Source organism: Anser cygnoides, chromosome 1 (assembly GCF_040182565.1).
Source record: "Anser cygnoides isolate HZ-2024a breed goose chromosome 1, Taihu_goose_T2T_genome, whole genome shotgun sequence".
Lineage (NCBI taxonomy): Eukaryota > Metazoa > Chordata > Aves > Anseriformes > Anatidae > Anser > Anser cygnoides.
In genome coordinates, this window is record NC_089873.1 from 134,577,896 (window position 1) to 134,587,279 (window position 9,384).

Consider the following 9,384-nt stretch of genomic DNA (forward strand, 5'->3'; position numbering starts at 1 on the left):
TCCTCTAAAAAGCACTTTTATGCATTTCGTTTTTTTTTCTTTTTCCTAGGGATTTTCCCTTGGCTTTTTCTTGATCACTGCCACCATACTTTTTCACTGAGTATCCTGAATTTTCCCTGTGTTGAACAGTCATGCTTCTGCATCACTAATTTAACAGGAAATTCAACTACTAGCTACAACATGTTTTTTTAAATTCCAATTACTAAACACGCTTTAGTGTATTCTTTGGTCTCAAATTTGTACTCCTTGTTCTCTGTAAAATTTACAATGTTTTTACCTTTTCTTGATCACTAACTACACAAAAGACTTCTGTTTGGGCATAATATGCCTTTTAGGTTGGAATCTATCTTTTGCTAGATTGCTTCAAAGAATAACATCACCATTACTTTTTATAGAGATGATCTAACAATATCATCTCACAATATCATCCTCACAATAATTGTGTATATTATGAGATGCTTTGTCCTTCACAGCTTTTCTTTTTCCAATATTTAGTATCTTGTTATTTTCTCCTAAATGATTCAATAAGTGAGCTATGAGAAATCTTTCATAGAGGTAAGATGCGGTTGATTGTCTTACGTAGTTTTCTTCAAAATGAGGCAATTTTTCCCACCAAGGATCTAAAACTGACAACAGCAATAATAACAAAAGTTTATTAAGATGAGCAATTATTATCATTATTATTATTATTACAGAATGGGTCACTATTTGCACCATAAGATATTTATAGTTTTGGTTTCATTTCAGATATTTTCCCTAAAATTTTATTCTCCTCCACCAACATTCTAGATATAAATACAAAGAAAGGGAAAGGCAGCTCACAGCAGCTAATCATTATGTCACAAAAAGAGTGATTTGATTAGGTGTTCCTTGAAATGTTTCAAAAGTATGACTTTGTCTATAGGATAGTTCTCTGCTCTTTGTGTATATCCTTTACACTGTAAAAATGCACTGTTTATGAAAATATATTTCAGGAAGTATTGCAAGAATGTAGTCAGAGGTTTAGCTAAGACAAAAGTGTATTACTAAAGACATTCATCTTCTCTTTAACTACTTACCCCTAAGGATGGATGAGTTTGTATTCTTTTATTGTACTGTATTTTTAGTTGTGGTTGGCAAAATGATCCCTTGAATTACCAACCTTATACATAGTTTAAAAATCATAGGCCTCTCTAAAAAGAAGAAATATGTGGTTTTGTTTTGTCTTGTTTTATTTTAATTTGTACTCTGGTTTCTTACCAGTTATGAAGTAAAAAAGCAGTTACTTATGCTTTTGAGCTTTTCTCTGTAAATAGAAAAATTATTATTTTACACCAGTGACAGTAATGTAGCAGAGAGGGGTTGGAAGAGAAGTATTTCAAATTCCATGAAGTTAAAAATTTAAAGGATTGGGTTGCATGAAAAACAACAAGTAACACCACTTTTGTGAGAAGATTATGATTTGTCAATGACAGTAGTGATGAGAGTGACAGTGAGACCCATCTGCAGACAAGTTTTGACATTCTGGGAGGTATGCTGCCTCCAAAGAACCCAAATGCTGGGTGTTAGTGAAATGTTGCCAAGGGTCTTCCAACCCACTGAATACTACTCCATGCTCATGTTCCATGTGGGTGTTAATAATACTACTGGGAACGAGTTTACACAGCTTAAAAGCTACTGTAAGGCTTTGTGATTGGGGGGTGAAGGGGTCAGGAGCTCAGGTGGCTTTTTTTGTCAGTTCTGCTGATCAAAGGTCAAGGCTCAGGGACAGATGTGACATGGAGATAAATATGTGAGCAAGCAGATGGTGCTGCCAGCAGAAAGTCAGCTGCCTTGACCATGGGATAATGTTCTATAAACCCCATGGCACAAAGAGTAACCGCATTTCTCTTTCTCACTAATTTACTGATTTACTGAGACAGTTTCACAAAAACACGTTAGAGCAGTATGAACTATTCTGACCTTAACATAAGTCTAAATATTAGCAAGAATAGAGGTATTTACCATAAGGTCAGAGGAGAGACAAAAAGGAGAATGGTGTGTTGGTTCACCAAACATCTTGTATTATGTAGGAAGTAAGTAGGAGGAACTGAAGGTTATATTACATGGCTAACATTTTGCTTCAGCTGACATTTGCTTAATTAAAAACTTGTTGGACGATTCGTATGTCACAACATAAATATTGAAGAATATGGCTTGCTCAGAGAAGTCAAGTAGGAGACTAATGAAAAAGGCAAGAAATTATTCTTAAATGTGAAGAGTGTTTATATCTACTTGAGATCCAAATTATGAAAAAGCATACATTTTCTGTAAGTTTTCACATCCCTCTTCATACTGCTCAGAATTAAAGGAAAAAGAATATGAACACTGTCATGGTCAGGGTGATGGAGATGAACATAAGAATAATCCAATCACAGGACTTGGTGGTAATTACTTTATTACTTAATTACTACTTGGTAGTAGTCACTAATTGCTTCTTAAACACAATCTGAAGAAAGAATGCAGAATAATTAGGCAAGAACTCACCCGACTAAGGGACTAAGGATAGACTTACAGAGAGGACATCTGTATCTGTGCTGGCTACTCGTTAGTCAGCTGAGGCACTTACATGGTGCTGAGGTCCAGGTAACTGTATTAAAAAGGTCTGCCCTTTTTTTTTTTTTTTTAATTATTATTATTTTATTTTATTTTATTTTATTTTCATAAAGAGAACTTTGAAAAACAGACTTACATGCCTATACAGAAGATATATCACCAAAGAAAATACAGAAGAAACAATACCAAATGTGCTTGCAACTTGACTAACTTGAAGGACCTTCATTGCTAATATACAACAGGAAGCATACTGTCTGTGTGCAGGTCAGTAACAATGGATGTGGGAACAAAATAAGTTGAGCAAAATTATAAAGGAAAGAAACCTAGCAAAGGATGGAAAAAAATATCAAGGTCCAACCTGTAAGAACTTAGAAGATAACACAGAGAACTAAGCAATGGCCACCATGAATTAGCAAAGACAAAACTGTGTAAAAGTAGTGTTATTTCTTCATATAACATACTAACAAACCTTTAAGATAGAAAGAAAGAGCATTTTTCCACATCTTGAATTTAGCAGGGCTTTTGACTTTGTGTCCTACTCTTAGGATTAAATTTAAAAATATTTATTATTCAGATGAAAATATTAAAGAGAATATGCAAACTTTGTTGAAAAAACATATTTAAAGAGTAATTACTAATGGTGCATGTTGATATTGAAAAATGAATCTACTAATGTACTTCACCTTGCTCTGACAAGGATTATGTACTGTTATCATTGACATTTTGGATGATGAAATACACCTGGTAAGAATGAGTGTTCTTCTCAAATGTGCAGACTTGATAGGGAAAGTACATTTTAAGGATTAGAATTTGAAATAATCTCAAATTAATGGTACGGTTTACTATAAAAGGATAACTATAATAGGGATAAATAAAAAGTATGTTGCTAGAGCAAGAACAATCTGCTGGACAGTACAGGTTGGGGAACAGTTAGCTAAGCAGTCATCTAATAGAATTGAATTCATGGGTTTTCCATGAGCCAACGATACTGTATTGCTGCAAAAGAAAAGAAGGCAAACTATACTAAATTATTTAGACAAGAATGTGACATTCAACATACATTCAACATTAAAACCATTTTTCCTTCTACTTGGCACTAGTAATGTTTCTGTGGGAGTACTATTCTGAGAATGAACCTTACTTTAAGAAAGGCTGTGGAAAAATTAAAGAGCAAGGAGGGTGATCAGAGTTCAGAAAATGTGATCTATGATATGAATGAAGTACATCTGGAGTATGGTATTCTACAGAAAAGAAAGAGTAAAGAAGTGTTATTTACTTTCATCTATTTAGAAATGGGTTGCATTGAGAAGCAGGACGATGAATAACTAATGAACTCAAATTTTAATATTTGGAAACTGTTCTGTAATAGTGAGGACAATAAAGTAATGGAAACCCTTGCCTGAAGACAGTTTATATGGTTTCCAACATTTAAGAGCCACTGAAATAAACATCTGTCCTAAGAACAATTCATTTTGTCTTCAGGCAAAGTGCTCAGTCTGTTTTGAATATCTGAGGGCCAGGTCCGTACTCATTCCTGATGGAGAAAGCCCTGTCTTCATGAAAGCATGTTCAGTTTGGGTAGGTGCAGCACAACCCAAGCGAACAGCGAGAAAATCCCCAAGCAGTGCAATTAAGTACTCTGAGCCAAAGTGTACATATTGCTACTGGTTATAGTGTCAGCAGACTGAGACTCCAAAGATACTTCTGTCCTTCCAGATGAAGAAGTGATTGAGAATTAGTGTGCAGGAACAGGGATGCAGATGGCTCTTAGCTACAATACCCAGTAGTCCTCTTAGCTACAGTATTGTAGCCCTCTTAGCTACAATACCCAGTAGTACCATCATGCATAATGCCTGAAAAGAATAATTGTTCCTAGACTGAGTTTTTCAGAGGTTTATCAAATTTGGAGGCTTTTACTTATCTGGTACACACTTTGAAAATTAAGAAGTTACTTTGCTGAATTTTCCTTTTAACTGTTTAAAGTTCACAAAGAGCTGTGATCTTGTTTTACTTTTATTTGAAAAAAAAAACAACCACCAAAAAAAAATGTCCTAGTAACTGTTTTGTGACACTTTAAATGTCTTTAAAATATTAAAGGAAAAAGAAAATTTTATGTAAAAAAAAACAAAACATATTAGGAAAATTTCTGCAGAAGGAAAGTCAAATTTCACATCTTTCTATGTTTTCATAGCCTAAAAAATAATGGATTCTTCTTGGAGAAGTAATTTTCAGTAGAGATTTAGATATTTCATGACATCTGCAATAATCATAGAATTATTTAGCTAATGCAATACTTTGTGAGATTAGGCAATTTCTTTAAGAAACAACTACTGCAAAGTTATCATTTGATTTTAACTTACTAGGCATAAGTGCAGTATATATGATACACAGCTAGGGTAATTAGAATCACTGAATCACAGAATGGTTGAGGTTGGAAGAGACCTCTGGAGCTCATCTAGTCCAATCCCTCTGCTCTGGCAAGGTCACCTAGAGCACATTGCACAAGATCATGTCCAGACAGTTTCTGAATACCTCCAAGGAGGGAGACTTCACAAGCTCTCTGTGCCAGCATTTGGTTACCTATAAAGTACAGAAGTGTTTTCTGATGTTCAGAAGGAACATCTCGTGTTCCAGTTAGTGCCCGTTGCCTATTGTCCTGTCACAGGCCCAACTGACCAGGACCTTTTCTCCGTCCTCTCTGCACCCTCCCTTCAGGTATTTATAGACATTGATGAGATCCCCCTGAGTCTCCTCTTCTCCAGGCTGAACAGCCCCAGCTCTCTAAGCCTTTTCTTATAGCAGAGGTATTCCAGTCCTTTCATCATCTTAGTGTACCTTTGTTGGACTCACTCCAGTAGCTCCATATCTCTCTTCTACTGGGGAGCCCAGAACTGGACCCAGTACTCCAGGTACTTTACATTTCCCTTTCTTGAACTTCATGAGGTTCCTGCCAGCCCATTTTTTTCCAGTCTAGCCAGATTCTCCTGGATGACAGCACAACCCTCTTGCCTATCAGCCATGCTTCCTTGTTTTATGTCATCAGCAAACTACTCCATCATCCAGATTATTAATGAAGATGTTGAACATGGTTGGACTGACCCCTGAGGTACACCACCAGTTACTGGCCTACAAACATATTTTGTTCCACTGATTACCACCCTCTGATCCCAGCCATTCAGCCATTTTGCAGTCCACCTCACTTTATGCTCATCCATGCATCTATAATTTGTCTATGAAGAATTTATGGGAGGCAGTGTCAAAGGCCTTACTGAAGTCTGGGTAGACACCACTCAATGCTCAAGATCAAAAATGTCTTGAATTTACTAAAAAAATAAACAAAGCTTTGAAAAAAAAAGTTAGACTGCTTTCATTTTTATATCTTTATATACATATATATCTATATCATATATATCTATATATCTATATACAGACATATGCAGTAGGGAAGAATAAATATTGGCTAAATAGACAAAAAACACATAGAAAGTCAAAGATTCTGAGGGGTATATTGCACTGTGTATGTCTGCAATAGTTCATCATCTAGAAATATTACCACTTGGGAAAAGGTCAGTATTGACTTGAAATTTCCTCCATTACTAAATAATTCTCCATGCTTCATCACTTTTGTACAATCCATTTCTGTCAGCTCTACATATGACATTTGCTTTAATGCTGTTTAGTGTGTGTGGAAAGGAATGATCAAGTGGCTGTACATTGCATTATCTTTTAGGGTATACACACATAAGTGGATATAATCAAAGGAGCTTGAGTACTGACATAGTCCAGTGCATTCTTACTGCAGAGATTGAAATAGAAATTCCCTGTCAGAAGGGAATGCTAATCTCTTCTCAGGACCAGGAGACAGAAGAATCTGGGCTGAAATCTAAGTGAAAAAGCTTGCTGTACAGCATTTGGTAAATCACTGGAATCTGCTTTTTCCTGATTTTTGTACCAGTGAAGTATAGATAACAGTAATTTCTTGGTTATCTATTTAAGTAATAGATTCTTCTGGGTAGAAACTTTTTCTATAATTAACATCTTATAATGCATAGATAAATACTAGGTGTTTCTTTGGTAGAAAATAAAGGCAGAGAATTCCAAAAGAAAAATCAGTACTCTAGAATTTCTTTGTTGAACATAAAAAAAAAAAAAAAATGTCAGCTGCTAGGACAAGTTACAAGCTGTCTATAATACAAGGTGAATTATTCAATTCTCATCTTTTCTACTGCCTGCTGCCTCCCCTTCCAATTTCCCTTCACCAATATTTTTATTATGGATACAGTGCAACTAGTGTCCTCCTACAAATGCTACTATCTAGATACTTGCCTTCAGGAAGAGAAAGATGAAGTGCTGACAAAGTTGCAAGTCTATGCAATAAATATACAATCCTAGCCTGCTTCCTCTGAACAGGCAACAGCTAGAAAATAAATGCAGAGAGAACATGACGTTTGATTATATTGGACTGCCTGCTTTTTAGGTGGCATAATCGTGTTTGACGTAAGAAAGTAAAAATGTGGGGGCATTGCTTATTCAGATTTTTAATAGACGTGGCTACTGTACAAAATTTTGATCTGAATTGTGAATTAATGTTCACATAATATCATAAATATTTTCAACTTTGTCACTTTTGCTGCTCCATGTGGAGGTCCAACATTTGTGATAGAGACTAAGAAATCTCACAGCTTCTAGAGAAAGCACCTCAGAATCTGTGCAGACTACCTCATTCTTTTAATGACACTCAATATTCATTTTCACTTACAATAGTGCTATTAATATAACACTGTTTTTTATTTCAAAGATTTCCACAACCTGAGGTGCTTCTGTACAAACAAAGAGGAATGCCAATATTCCTGGACTGGACATCTAAAAGTATAGCTAGACTGACTACTAAAAGTAGAAAAAGGCATATTTTCCCACCAAGATCTGGTCAGGAAAGAGTTTGTACTCTGTTAGAAATAAGAAAGGGAAGAGAAATGTTATGACATTTAAGGGGGACAATGTCTTTCATGACAGTTATCCCTCCAGGTCAAGAGCATTTTAATAAGTTTTTCTTTCATTCCACTAGGCAGGAACACCACAGTCAAAATGCTTACAGTAGAGCCTGCAATCTGAGAAAGCATAGGATAGTCTCGTTTTGGTCAGTAGCATCAAAGATGCAATCAATAAATTCTCTCCATCTAGCTATGTCCTTACTCTGAGAAACTGTCTTGAGGGAAGTAATATTACTTCGGTGTTATTATGGTTCAAGGCTCCTTGAGTTCGACTTCAAAGATAAAAGGCTAGGTTCTCAACTAGTATAAGTCAACACAGATATTTTGACTTTAAGGTGCTACCAATTAACCTGTATTTTTGCAAGGCTTATCTCCCTGCTCTACAGTGACTTTAATAATTTTTATTTAGACTCTACTTGTTTATGTTATCTCATCAAACCATAAAGAGGGAGGCATTTCTTTCTCTCCCAGGTGTTAGTCTCCTTGCTGAAGGTCTTCAGATACCAGTTAATTTTATTGTAAGGTTGTCTTCTTATAGGAACTGACAAATCTTCACTAGGATTGCAGAGTTATGCAGCAATTATATCATTGTATTCATAGCAGGGTTGTTCCACGGTTGGCTCAGGCTTGCTGAATTACATTGCCTTAATTGGTAAGCATTCTTAAATTTTCTTCTGTTTTTCTCTTTCCATGCTGAAAGAACTGGCATACCACCACATTCCTCACAAATCAAACTTTTCCACAGCAGGCAATTTCTCTGAATATATTTTTTAAGTCCTTTCTAAGATTGAAATCAACATAATGAGAAGAAATACGTAGGAGGTTAATAAAGGTTCATTAAACAAGAACCTTTGCCTACCTCATGTTCTTTCATTTCACTTCTTTCAGTGTCCCAGAGTAGCTCAGTTTCATTAGAGCATACAGACAACTTACTAGGTCAAAAAAAAAAAAAAAAAAAAAAAAGGCGTGAAAGTTGCTGACAGACAATTAGAAAAAAATAACTCAGAATTTCCCCATTTTTCCTTATAGTTAATATATACATTCTGCAAAAGTATTACTTTCTTCTGTATATTTTTGCAGAAGTCTGGATTATTTCCACATTGTTAGTTTTTGGTATAAACTGACTGTACCCTGGGTGGGACCTGAAGAGATAACATCTGAATTTTCATCTTTAAAAAAGAATATGTTAAACTTTTCACTAGAGGAAAATTTGAGGAAAAACAAAACAAAACAAAAAACAAACAAAAATATTGAGCTTGAAGATTTTAATTTATTTATATTAGACATATTGTGAAATAGTTACGGTATCAAGCTCAGATTTTTTGTATAGCAGTTCTGTACATCTAGCATTACAGGATGCCAATAATACCAGGGAAAATACTCTCAATATTGAAGATACAACGTATTCTAAGACAAAGGATACTTGTACCAAATACACAGTATAATTAATTTCTATTTATGAAATTAGTAACAAATTAATAATTGCATAGATATTATAATAATAGTCTCTTTCCAAAGAGAATTAATGAATTTCTGGCCTGGTTTTTACCAGCATAAATTCAAAGGCCATTGTATGAAATCAGATTGAGATTTTAGGCAGTGTTAATTCAGAATTCTATGTACATAATCACAACTAAAATCTGCTGTGATTATAATGCTTTATTTGGCCTTTTTATTTATTTATTTATTTTACTTCATTTACTTAATTGATTTGGGGGATATTCAACTAGAAAGATCATTCTGTGTAATCTTAGCACTATACATTTATTACAAAGTTACAAAAGATGAACTTCCAACCCGGTTTCTGCAGCTGATAATA